Consider the following 14,723-nt stretch of genomic DNA (forward strand, 5'->3'; position numbering starts at 1 on the left):
CTGAAAATTGCTCCATTTGGGCAGAGGTACAAGGAACAGTGCTTATTCTGGTTAACAGAAAATAAATTGTTAGATTAAAGGCCTTTAAAACTTAAAACCATTGCTGTTCACATGAAAAGAAGTGATCTGAAAGAACCACAATGAAGATGCTTTGAATTGCACTATAAATGCAATTACTAGTTTTTGCTTTGTAACAAATCACTCCAAATCTGCTAGTTGAAAGCCACAAACCTTTTTTATTTCTCTGTTTTTCTAAGTCGACAAGGAGTTACTCTGGTCTGAAAAGTCTCAGATAGGGCTGCATGGTGTATGATGTCCTTCATTCTTAGTGGTTTCCTGGCTGGTTAGCCTTTGGGATCTTGTTCAAAGTTGGCTAATTTCCTCAATGTTAGGGCTATGGTCATGGGTCTCTCTTAAGCAGGCTGGTTTGTACTAATTCACGTGGTATGTTTGCAGCTTTCCAAAGAACAACAAAAAAGACAAGCTCTCGTGCAAATGTATTTCTCAAGCATCTGTCTGGGCCACATTTACAAATGCCCCATTGTCAAAAGCAAGTCTCATGTCCAAGACTATATTGAAGGTATGGAGAAGTTAATAAATGTATGCATCAATTGTACTTATTTATTCATGAATGCATTCATTAGTTTTGCTACCTAGAGAGAAGTGTCAGCATGTCTGAGAGTCAGATGAGCATATATCCTAGGGATTTATATATGAAGGGTACAGTATGCATGGATCAAAGAACAGAGAACATCGAGTATCCAGACACCTCAGCAGGAGCCACCTGGAGGCATATCTATCTTTGGCAGAACAATGTGCAGATAAGTCAATGTCAGCATATCCTGGTGCCAGTAACAAAATGTGAGCATAGAGTCTTCCTGGGAACTTAGAGGCTGCCCTGCTGAAATGACTTTTTATTCTGATAATGAATTCTGGATAAATTTGTGCACAATAGTATAGTTAATCCATACCAGGTGTATTTGTATATATGGATACCCACACAAAACAACGACTCTTGACTATAGTTGTTAAAAAAACGTTAAGTGCATGTTGGATTCATTCTCATAGGAAAGATGTTTTGTTCTTCTTTCCAGATTTCTTTCAAATAAGAACTGGATATGACCGACTCTGCTGGTAACATAACTCAGATTTGCATGAAAGCCTCCAGGTGCCTGAGATACAACTTTAGACTGTCATTTCTAATGAGTTAAAATGCCACCTAAATAAGACTGACACAACTCAATGCACATTTATTTAAGAGAAATTCACCACGAAAGTATCTTTTAAATAAGGCATATAAACGATAGCCAGAATGAGCATTGTAATTTATTTTGTCCTAAAAAAAAATTTTGTAGACAGTCTCTAAAAATAATTATCCAGTGTTTTGTTGTCAGTGCACCTAGAAACTATACTATTTTAACCGTACTTAAAAAAAAACTCATCTACTGCTTTATTATTCTAATTTCAAGAAAATAAAAATTAAGGACGGTTTTTTACTGATACATAAATCATTAAAAGAGTACATTTCTTTGATCTTAATTCCTGGCAAGGCTTTTATTCAAAATAATCTATTAATTCAATACTTCTTTAGTGTCTTTATGTAGATAAAAATATATACAATCTCATAAATATGTTCATGTACTGATGTATCAACATGATTTCTGGAATAAGGCAATAGCATTAATTCAATTTTTTGTAACATTTCTTTATTCTATTGTACCACTACAGAAAGTTCTTCCACAGAACTTTATGCTGTATGTGTGTGTGTGTATACAATATGCATATACACTCAAAAAGTGTATGTGTGTATTAATATATATGTAAAACCATTTATGACTCTTTACCTTGCAAAATATTTTTTAAGTAATACTGATTTTTTTCTGTTTTTCAAAATAATGAATGCCCCAGTAGTGTTCCCCACTCCAGATTTTTTTCTACTATACACTATGATAGAATATCCATCTTTGAATGAAATTTCTTCATCCCACAAATATATTTAGGGTCTATGAAGGCTGGAATAATCTTACTTGGATTAGAAGATATCAGATAGCACCCATTAATGTACCCTTTATATTTGACATTTATTTTTCTTAAGTCAATCTTGAATGTCACATATAATATATGGATATTCTGATCATGGATAAATTTAACACTTCAGTTCCATTCCATTTTACCGTAGTGTTGTAAAGTTTATTAAAAAATAACTTTTCTTTTTCATTCAGATTGTGGGCAAGTTAATTTCTTTGCTATTGTGGCACTGAAGTCACCCTTTTCCTACTTACTGTGTGCTGAGATCACTCTCAGCTTCTAAAGGGCATCCCTTTCCATGGCAGTTCACAGCATAGATGTTTGCTTTTTTTCCAGGACAGCTGGAGTTTATCTGATTTCCATTTTTTTTTTTTTCCTTTAACCAGAGAAAACACTCTGGTTTTAAAGGACTTATGTGATTTGATGAGGCCCACCTGGATCATCTTCCTATCTTAAGACAAACTGTGTCCTATAACAAAACCTAATCATGGAGTAAAATTCATCATCTTTACAGATCTGAGGATTATGCAGGACATATACACCAGGAGGAGGGAAATCTTGAGGGATATCTCAGTGAGCTGCCAGACACTAATGACAGAATGTTAATGTAGGTATGAGAAATGTTCTTGTAAAATTTTATTTCTAAAATTTGCAGTATTTTTGAAGAGGCTTGAAAGGATGAGGCTAACTGTACAACTGAAAATTGAAAATGTGGGTGCTAATAGGAATATGAAATGTGAGGATCTTAACACCTGCCCTCCGTTTTTATGTTTGATTCTGCGGCAGCTTTAATAACATAGTCAATGTCAGATATTTTATCAAAGCAATGATGATACTTATTTTAATAATGGGTGCTCATTTGTGACATAAACTATTACTGTATAGCAAGGGCCCTTCAGATTAAATCAGTGCTTGTCCCTTAAAGGCTTTCTCAATTTCATCTCTAAATGCAACGAGCATTTGCAACTCTACAAGGCACACACACTCTGGAAATCTCTTTATTATATTTCATATCTTCTTACAGACTAGTCAGTTCTTTCATGACCCCTTTGCTGTCTTGTAAGATCTTGCCAACTATATCTGATAACAACCAACACGCACACTTTTAACCTTATTTTTTTCCCTAGGATCTTACCCTAATCATTAGAAGTTCATTGGAATTTTGATTAGCATGTCAAGATAATGAAAGTGGCAAGGTGACCCAATATTTTGCACTCAGCCTCTTATATGAGTTTCTCACCGTGCCCAAGCTGATTGCTCAGTCGCTACTACATAGAGCAGATTTTTGTTTTCGTCACAACCACTATTTGAAGTGACTTCTACACTCACGCTACATGTCAGAGGTTTCCATTTGCCTACACAGGACCCTAGGTTCTGGAGGTTCTATTATCTTCCATTGCACCATCTAGAACATGGGTCCTTCAAAGATATTATAGAAGAAAGAGCAAAGGAGAAGGTTCAGCGTCACATTAAGGTCCTGATCTAATTAAAAGTGTCTAAAACAATAACTAAATCTCACATAGCCACTAAATGTCTCTGCCATAGCCCTCAACAAAACAAGATGTAAAAGGAACAAAACTAATGAAAGCAGAAGACAATAAAGACTTTAAAGATTTTATTTATTTATTTATTTGAGAGAGCGAGAATGAGAGAGAGAGAGAGAGAGCACATGAGAGGGGGAAGGTCAGAGGGAGAAGCAGACTCCCTGCTGAGCAGGGAGCCTGATGCGGGACTCGATCCAGGGACTCCAGGATCATGACCTGAGCTGAAGGCAGTTGCTTAACCGACTGAGCCACCCACGCACCCGACAATAAAGACTTTAGATAAAATCATAGAGATGAGCCACTGAGGTGTTTTTCTTTGATTTAGCAAATGACACACACCAAGTCTTATGGTCATTTCTGGAAGAATAACAGTGAGATATTAGACTATATTTCTGGCTGAATCCATAAATTTATTTTTTCCATTGTACACACTCTTCTTGATCATGGAAACTCAGTAAACTATGAAAATAGTTCCATATCCTGAATTTTATAGTGTTGAGAAAAAATTGAGAGACTACACCTATATTTAAATATCTGTATTTCATGTTCTAGGTTTCTCATTTAGGACACTGATGTCAAAATTCTTTTTTTAATTCAGAATTTTTGCACATGTGTTCCTCAAATCATCTTTATCACAATCCTGTGAAATTTGTATTAAAGGTACAGATTATTTGGTACTGCCCAATAATGTTAAATTGGATTTGTTGGTAGATTCCTGGGACACAGCATTTTAAAGTATTACCATGGAGGTACCTGGGTGGCTCAAGTGGTTGAGTCTGATTCTTGATTTTGGCTCAGGTCATGATCTCTTGGGGTGGTGGGATTGAGCCCTAGACTGGGCTCCACGTTCAGCAGAGAGTCTGCTTTAAGATTCTCTCTCTCTCCCTGCCCACACTCACGCAAACTTTCTTTCTCTCAATCTCTCTCAAATAAATATGTCTTTTAAAAAATAAAATAAATAAATAAAAGTATTACCATGAATCAATTCATACACACACTTTAGAACAACTGTTCTGATTTACTGGATCAAGTCTATGTAAGCTATGACTAGAGCTAGTGGGAGTATACATTTTTACAACCACTTTGTAAATTGGTTCAGCATTCTCTATTAATACTGCACATACATGTAACCTATGAAATAGATATTCCACTCCTGGACATATCCTCAACAGAAATGTGTACATGTATTTAATGAAAGGTAAACACAGAATTTTCCTTTATTTATAGCTGTGCAGACTTTAGATGACAAAGTTTTCAATCACCAGCAGAAAAATGAATTGTTTTATATTCTGTAATGGAATACCTTACAGGAATGAAAATGAATAATATACTGCTGCAAGTAACATCAGGGACATATTTTAAATTTATAATTTGAGGGGTGCCTGGGTGGCTCAGCCGTTTGAGAGTCTGACTCTTGATTTCGGCTCAGGTCATGACCTCAGGGTTATGAGATAGAGCCCCGCATCAGGCTCCACGCTGGGCATGGAGCCTGCTTAAGATTCTCTCTTTCCCTCTTCTTCTGCCCCTCCCCCCCTCTCTAAAATAAATAAATAAAAATAAAAAATAACATGAGAAAAACTGGACAGACATAAATCAAAACTGTATCGATCTCATTTATATAATGTTCAAGAGCAGGCTGACCTAATCTGGCTCTATAAATCCAGATAGTGGTTACCTCAAGGGAGAGGTGTTCGGTTGATAAAAGACATGAGGATGGCTGTGTCTATTTCTTAATATTGCTGTGGTTCATGTCCTGAAATTTCACTGAGCTTTATGCTTTTATATATGCAACCTTTTTTTCAGCATGCATTTTATAATTTAATATAATTATAATGAAAGAGTATAAAATAAAGTGAAGACTTGAAACTAGAATATTTACTTTAAACTATTGATTTTCCCAGTCTGAGATTAAAACTTATTCTAAAGCCACTTTTATTACAAAATTTAAGCAAGCTGCTTATCTGCCTATGCCTCAGGTTCTCAGCTATAAAATATGATTTATAATCTTTAACTTGCAGTTATAGTAAAATACAAAATTAAATTACATAATCTATGAGGAAGTGCTTTGTGTACCAATTATCTGCTTTTAGGGGATTCCATAAATTTTCACTGTCATAGCTCCACCCCAACATCACTCCCAACACAAAGAAATACTGCTTGAGTAGATAAAATTCAAGGCTATTAACTGGATCAATATGCAATGGGGTTTAAATTTCAGGTATGACACTTTATGAGTTTTTGTTGAAGTGTTAGTCTCTTTTACTTTCTTGTTCCCAAATAGATACACTGTTTTTTTTTAATTTTATTATATTATGTTAGTCATCATACATCATTAGTTTTTGATGTAGTGATCCATGATTCATTGTTTTCGTATAACACCCAGTGCTCCATGCAGTACATGCCCTCTTTAATACCCATCACCGGGCTAACCTATCCCCCACCCCTCTCCCACCTAAAATCCTCGGTAAGTTTCTCAGAGTCCATAGTCTCTCATGGTTCGTCTCCCCCTCCGATTCCCCCCCTTCATTTTTCCCTTCCTTCTCCTAATGTCCTCCATGCTATTCCTTATGTTCCACAAATAAGTGAAACCATATGATAATTGACTTTCTCTGCTTGACTTATTTCACATAGCATAATTTCCTCCAGTCCCATCCATGTTGATGTAAAAGTTGGGTATTCATCCTTTCTGATGGCTGAGTAATATTCCATTGTATATATGGACCACATCTTCTTTATCCATTCATCTGTTGAAGGGCATCTCAGCTCTTTCCACAGTTTGGCTATTGTGGACGTTGCTGCTATGAACATTGGGGTGCATATGGCCCTTCTTTTCACTACATCTGTGTCTTTGGGGTAAATACCCAGTAGTGCAATTGCTGGGTCATAGAGTAGCTCTATTTTTAATTTTTTGAGGAACCTCCACACTGTTTTCCAAAGTGGCTGTACCAACTTGTATTCCCACCAGCAATGTAAGAGGGTTTTCCTTTCTCTGCAACCTCTCCAACATTTGTTGTCTCTTGCCTTGTCAATTTTTGTCATTCTAACTGGTGTAAGGTGGTATCTCAGTGTGGTTTTGATTTGAATTTCCCTGATGGCTAATGATGATGAATATTTTTTCATGTGTCTGTTAGCCATTTGTATGTCTTCTTTTAGAAGTATTTGTTCATGTCTTCTGCCCATTTTTTGACTGGATTATTTGTTTTTTGGGTGTTGAGCTTGAGAAGTTCTTTATAGATCTTGGAAATCAGCACTTTGTCTGTAGTGTCATTTGCAAATATCTTCTCCCATTCTGTGGGTTGCCTCTTTGTTTTGTTGACTGTTTCCTTTGCTGTGCGGAAGCTTTTTATCTTGATGAAGTCCTAAAAGTTCATTTTTGCTTTTGTTTCACTAGCCTTTGGAGATGTATCTTGAAAGAAGTTGCTGTGGCCAATGTCGAAAATGTTACTGCTTACGTTCTCCTCTAGGATTTTGATGGATTCCTGTCTCACATTGAGGGCTTTCATCTATTTTGAGTTTATCTTTGTGCATAGTGTTAGAGAATGGTCGAGTTTCATTCTTCTGTGTATAGCTGTCCAATTTTCCCAGCACCATTTATTGAAGAGACTGTCTTTTTTCCATTGCATATTTTTTCCTGCTTTGTCGAAGATTATTTGACCATAGAGTTGAGGGTCCATATCTGGGCTCTCTATTCTGTTCAAATGGATACACTGTTAAAAAGGATCATGACTAGTATTTCTTGGAAGCTATCTTTTTTTCAGAAAAGTCTACCGTGGAGAGATTAGGTCAGCCATTCTCTGAGTTGAAAGTGAATTTCCAATTCCTCTTTTGATTTCCTTTACAGATGTCATTGGGCACATGTGTCTTTGCCACTAATGTTGCAGTTAATGTCACAGGGTTGAGGTGCTACTAGCAAAGGGAGAAGGAACTGCTAAGACTGGCCTTGAGCCTAAGCAAAAGAAACCTTCAACTCAGCCCAGTCTGACACACCAATGATAAGGATATTGATTTCTTAACCTGTGAATGGATATATATTTTGGAGAACTGAACTCATAAGGAGGCTTTGGTAGGACAAAATTTTGGGTTATGTTCATAAATCTGGTCAAATCCACTAACCTTAAAAGAACTTAAGGTACTATACTATTATCTATTTCTGATAGACATACATTTTATGCATTTTTATAATATCATAAAACAGAATCATAACACATATTTACAACTGTATTTAATTATATTTAAAGTATTATTTTCCAAATTATTCTCAGATCCTGAATTACTAAACAATATGTCCCAAACGAGGTGAGAATTAGCAAGGTTACAACTAAAGGTTTTCTTTCTTCCTTTAATAGTACTGTGCATATATATATATATATATATATATATATATATATATATATATAATACATATATAATATGTATTATATATAATATATAAATACATATTATATAAATATATATAAATTATATATTTTATATAATTTATATATTATATAAAATATATAAATATATAATATATAATTTATATATATATATAAATTTAGACAAAGAGAGACAGAGAGAAAGAACAGGTGCATATGTGAGGGGGAGGGTCAAAGGGAGAGGGGAAGAGAGAATCTTTCTAAAAAATTTTATTTAAATCCAATTTATTTAACATATACTGTATTATTAGTTTCAGTGGTAGAATTTAGTGATTCATCAGTTATGTCTAACACCCAGTGCTCATTGCTTCAAGTGCCTTCCTTAATGCCCATCAGCCAGTTACCCCATTCCCCACCACCCACCTCCCCTCCCCCAGTTTGTTTCCTATTGTTAAGAGTCTCTTATGGTTTCCCTCCCTCTATGTTCTTGTCTTATTTGATTTGGCTCCAGGCCCAGCATGGAGCCCAAGGAGGGGCTCATCCCAGGACCTTGAGATCATGACCTGAGCTGAAATCAAGAGTCAGGCGCTTAGCTGACTGAGCACTCAGGCGCCCACAATGTTTATAATTTTTATGTATGATACTTCTATAGAAGTTTTTTTTGAAGAAAATATGCTAATAATACAAAAAAATTAAGGTACTGTTTTGAAATAACATTTTTGATATAATTTAATACATTTTTGGTGCTCTGGACCACAGCCAGGAAATGATTGCAACATATATAATTCCAAATAGATGTTTTTTGAATGATATTTTATATACTTAACCTATCAGATATTCTTATCCTAACACTCCATATAATGACTCATTAAAGTGTTTTTCATAATTTACCAAGAAAAAAAAATGCTGGGGTTGAAGGTATGTGTAGAGAGCTTGATGTCTCATTAATTTGAAGTAAAAAACTCTAGGCTTGTTTATTGTAAACATTATAATTATCCATTTAAAACTTTATGAAAGCATTCAAGTCAAGAAAAGAAAGGCAGTCTTTGATCTACTAGATTACTATATCTGTCACTTGAGAAAAAATTACTCATCTATTCGTGCCTTCCATTCTCTTCTCCCTAAACATTCACTCCCTTGAGAGACCTTATCCTTTGAGAAGAGTTAATAGCACCCAACCTTGACTATTTGCTTATGTCCCAAACTCTTTCATTTTAAAAAATTTACTTGCACATACACAAAAAAAATTCAATGAAAAGATCAAGGAAGAAATGGTTGATAACTAGCAGTAATTTTTTTAAAAATGTATATATGTAATATAAAAATGGCTATTACAGAATTTAAAAATACAAGAGATATTAATTTAAGAGATAATATCTTTATTATACATATAAAGTATTATCACAAACTAATTCATAAATAAAAAACTGTTGTGCTTTTGTTTAAAAAAAAAATGGAAAAGTTGCCTGTTCCAATGAACCTGTTATTAAAAGTAGTCATTTCCCAGAATACCTTGACATGATATTGTAGTATCCACACTTAAAGAACGTATTTTTTCCTATGATGGAGAGTAACTCAAATATAAATTTTTACACCTAATTGTCAGGGCATGATTTTCACTTGTTCCTAAATCAATTTGTAGGTTTCAGCAACTATGTATTGAAGTCCTACAAGTTTCAGAGACTGGGGATAGAATAGTGAGCAAAAAGAGTTACCACTGTGAAGGAAGAACCTAGGCAGCAGAAGTCTAATAAACATACAAACAGTAACATAATAATGATTGCTAAACCTCTTGATCTTTACAAATGCAAGAAATATCTGAAGTAAGGTTATATATACTCAGAGCCTTAAAATTTAGTGCTTAATCTAAGAGACCAGATGATGCTTTCCCTTTGTTATTTGATATTATTTACATCCAGGATTAATTTTCTTATCCCATTTATATAAAAGAAAGGGAGAGCTATGGGTTAATATAAGTTAAATTGTTACTTACAAGCCAAGAAGTGACTCAAGGTAACAGAATGTATACCACAGAGAACAAATTGCACGTAAAAAAATACACACTTTCAAACACACACACATAGTCATATGTCAATCAAATGTTTATTAATGGAGGCATAGATATTATAGGAAAATATAACAATATGTATCATATATATTTTTAAATTTATGACACTTTCTCCTATGTATCCTTATGTATCATATATTGGTATACTTCTTAATATGCTCTAAATTTATAAAATCAGGCTATTCATTCCTTTATTTGTAATTAATAATTTATGCACATATCATAATGCTGTATGTATATTAGTAAAAAATCAGAAACAATGCAAATGTCTAACAGAAGTGAAATATTTAAGTCAATGTTTTGTGGCATCAGATCATTTACTAATTTAATAATAATATTTAAGAAAAACCACATCTTTAAAATTAGGTAATAACAAAGAAATATGTAGCATTTTATACCATATTTATCATATGAGCTACATTTTATTTAAGGAGATTGAGACAGAATGTTATGAATAAAACCATATGAAACTACATTTTATTTAAAGAGATTGAGACAGAATGTTATGAATAAAATGGTTACTCAAAATTAGAAAAATTTTTAAAATGCATATTTATGGGAGAACTGATTTCTAATTATTGCCATGCTATTTTCTAATAGCTCTGTAGTGTATATGTTTCCTTTATAATCAGAAACTGTATTAAATGAAAGAAACATGTATATATAATTAACACACTAAACATTTATGGAGCAATAACTGTGTTTCTGGAACTGTATTAAATATTAACATCGAGGGGCACCTGGGTGGCTCAGTCAGTTAGGTATCCGACTCTTGATTTCTGCTCAGGTTGTGATGTTCAGGTCCTGAAATCGAGTCCTGCGTCAGGCTCCAAGCTGGGAGCATGGAAACTGTTTAAGATTTTTTCCCTCTCCCTGCGTGCCCCCCAAATTATTTTGATGAGGTGTTATTCTACAAAGTTACATAAATAGTACACTTAAATATATGTCATAAGTACTACATTAAGTCAAATGTAAAAAAAACAATTGAGTACTCAATATTGATTGGAATTTGAGTAGCATGCACGTGAGAAAATGAAATTTGAACTGAACTTGCAGAAGAGTAGGGGTTTTCTAGGCATTAACTAATTAAGGAAATAACTTGAATCAAATAAATAACATAAATGATATAATACACGCAGGCATACAAGAGTGGTCTGGAGTTACAATGGGCAGCAAGTACATAAAATTATTGTTCAAGCATGAATAGCAGTAAGAGCAGAATGGGAATTGCCAGTCTAACAATTAATCTCTATGATAAGACAATAAGTTTGGACTTTCTCCTATAGGTTATAGAGAACCATTTATGTTTGTTTCTTAAGGAATAACACAGAGGGGGTTATTTTTATTTTGCAAAGATGACTATGGTGGCAACATTTAATGTAAAAAGGAAGAGATTCAAGGAGAAGGGAGAGTGAGTTGGAAGTTACTGTGGTCTGTCTAAATGAGAAGATGATCACAGTCAGAACTAGTCTGATAGAAATGGAACAGAGACAGCATACACTTGTAGTCAATAAAATAAAGCTGGCAGGTTCAAAATAGGAGGTCAATTAAAGATAACTATACATTGATTAGTTTTGAAGTTCATGGCAGTATGTTTGTTAAAAAATGTGGAAAATTTGAAGAGGCAGTGGTGTAAGATGCATTTACCTTTAATTCACCAAATATCAAAATATGTATTCAGCAATATCAAATAAAAATGAATCCATACCTATGTAAGGAAAAACTTTATTCAGAAGGACGACTGCAATGGAGAGAATGTTCTGATCAAGAGCAAGAGGTTTTTCTTTTATAGGGACGAGTATGGCGCTTGGGAGCAGCAAAAGTAGTGAAGTTGCTGGACAGGGTGGAGAGGAGGTCAGTCTTCCATTTTGGCAGCCTACAGGCTGTCCAGGTGGGTCTGCATGCTGCTGAGGGTGGATCAAAATCCAGGGGCCTTGGGGACAGAGAAACTCCAGCAAAGTTTTGTTTAGGACACTTTGTTCTGATTGATCAGTGGGAACAAGAGATTCAACTAATCATTAATGAGAAAAAGATGAGAATTTGGAGGGTCTGGCATAGGGAAGCAAAAGGGAGGGGCACCAGTGAGTCTTACCTAAATCTTATGGTGAAGGATGGCTCCTCCCAGTAAGCTGTTTCCAGAACACAGAAGGGTGAAGGGCTTTCTTTAACTGTTGCTCTTTTCCAGGATCACAGGGTTCAGATAAAATTCAATAATGTTAGCAGCTACAATGATATAGACCCAAGGGTCAAAATGAAGAAAGCAAAGCCGCCTTTGGAAGCAACCAGTCTACCAGAGAAGAGAAATATGTTAATAGCTCCTATAATTAAAATAAATGTTATAAGAGAGCTATGGAAAAGGCAAAATATGTGTCTATAAAAGATTGTACATGGTTTACATTTGCACTGTTACAGATTTTTTAAGAACTGATAATAGAGTGAAGCTATTAAAAATGTGTAGCTCAGGCTTCCAGGAGCCACAGGTGAAGAAGCCAGAGCTGCACCTCAAACCGGCTGAGCTTCTGAAACTGGCGGGATGAATGTAGTGGTGGCACACAGGGAAGTAAACCCCGGCCCTCAGGGGGCAAACCGCCAGGGCATCTGGCTGGCCTACATCCTCCTGGCAAGACTGCCGCATGTGGCTCTACTCAGCATCCCCTTCTTCAGCATTTCTGTTGTCTTGACTCTGACCCACATCATCATAACTGTCTATGTCTTCTTACATACGATGAAAGGGACACCCTTGGAGACTCCTGATCAAGGAATGGCTCTGCTATTGTCACGTTGAGAACTTACGGGTTCCAGTTCATCTCTTCCTGCAATTCCTCAGCCTCTCACCTATGGTACTCTGCTTTCCGGCCAGCTTCTACACTAAGTAAGCTGCTGCTCACCTCCTCATCAACACACCTCATTGCTCAGCCTACTGCTGCCTAAGTTGTCCCAACTCTATAGGGTTTGTCCCTTTGGCATCAACAAATACTGAGGGAGGGGGCTGGGAAAGAGGCTGAAACAAAACGCTGTAACATCCTTCCCTTCTCCATGCTGCCTTCTGCACATTGAAAGCCTGAAAACTAAACAACCTTTCCTAAACTCCCTGGAAGACCTCAGGTTGGAAAGTAGAGCTCCCTGGGACCAGCCCTGCTAGGAACAGGGTTCTTTGAATCAGGAAAGGCAGCCGCTTAGCTGGAATTTTTCTTCTCCCTTCTTTTTGCTCCATGGTCTGAGGAGGTAAGGGCATTTTTGCTGTTCAGTATATAATACTGAAACGTAATTTGGTAAAACATGTTTGCAGAAGGTTTGGGTAACATTAGCAAAATATGGCATTTTTACCTTGATTCAACTTGACCCTGGATTTCTAGAGGAATATATAAGTGTTTCAAATAAATTTCCATAAATAGTGGAATAAGGTTATAGCCACTAGAATAAGCTCATAATTTGTCCATTTATATTCTTCATAGATAGGTGAGGTCACTTCACTTCCAAAGAGGAAAATTGGTCAGGTTTCAAGAAATTAAATTAGAGTGCTAGTAAAATCTCAGTGCCAAAATAAAAATGTGTGTGCCTCTGGGTTTTGCCCATAGGTAAGATAACATTTCAGCAATTTTTGACTATGACTTTGGGCATTTTATCTCACCAACAAAGATTTAAGATGGACTTCTTGCCAATTCTACTCGCCCACCCTACAATTATTATTTTTTCCTAACATTTGTTCAAACACCCTTCCATTCATTCTCTCTTAACCCCTCTACTCCATTTTATTTTTCCATACTGTAACATTTCTTGTTGGAAGGACTTATTTTCCTTTTTAGTGGTGCTGTTTATGAGCTATAACAATGGTTCTGAAACTTTAATGTAAGAATCTGTTAGAGAACTAATTTAAATGCAAATTCTTAAACATATCAACAAAGATTCTGAATCAATAAGTTAGTAGTCTTAGGCCAAAGAATGTCTGTGTTTAATAGTCATTGCAGATAATTTCTTAGATTAAATGTGCCAAGTGATTCCCACAGCATATTTAGAGAAAAATTGTATGATGAAACAGAAATAGGCCGAAAATCAGCCTAATTAGCTCTTGATATTTTATTACTAGAATTTGAGTTTGAAAAGTTAACCGGTAATAGAGTTTCATATTGCTTATATTTAAAAAAAATATGTATTTTGCATATGGTGTCCATGTGGGGTGTTATGTTTTAGGGAAGAATTTGACTGATCTTGTTTTTGCTAGCCAAATACCATCATAAAGTCATCAAATCATCAGTATATCTAAGATGGGATTGTTACTGCTCTGGTTGTTCCTTTTTTCACTGGCTAAACCCAAGAAATTGACAGTGGGGAGTTAAATGGCCCATATGGAATGAAAGAGAACCCCAAATGAGACACTTCCATTGCAGAAATGACATTGAAATTGTCATTGAACATTTTGTGTTTAGCAGTTTGGTATCAAATCCTTTTTTCAGAGATAATGATGATCTATTTAAGACTTAAAATAGTAGGGGCGCTTGGGTGGCTCAGTCGTTAAGCGTCTGCCTTCAGCTCGGGTCATGATCCCAGGGTCCTGGGATCGAGCCCCACATCGGGCTCCCTGCTCGGCGGGAAGCCTGCTTCTCCCACTCCCCCTGCTTGTGCTCTCTCTCTCGCTGTGTCTCTCTCTGTCAAATAAATAAATAAAATCTTTAAAAAAAAAAAAAAAAAGACTTAAAATAGTAGTAAGTTGTGTATTTTTCTTATTTA

The 14,723-nt window shown here is 35.4% G+C and overlaps 1 pseudogene; it reads left to right on the forward strand.

Moving 5' to 3' along the window:
• Positions 1–12,528: 12,528 nt before the first annotated feature.
• LOC116631282 lies at positions 12,529–12,975 on the forward strand (annotated as a pseudogene).
• Positions 12,976–14,723: the final 1,748 nt, after the last annotated feature.

This window comes from Phoca vitulina, unplaced genomic scaffold, assembly GCF_004348235.1.
Source record: "Phoca vitulina isolate PV1807 unplaced genomic scaffold, GSC_HSeal_1.0 scaffold5, whole genome shotgun sequence".
NCBI classification, from domain to species: domain Eukaryota; kingdom Metazoa; phylum Chordata; class Mammalia; order Carnivora; family Phocidae; genus Phoca; species Phoca vitulina.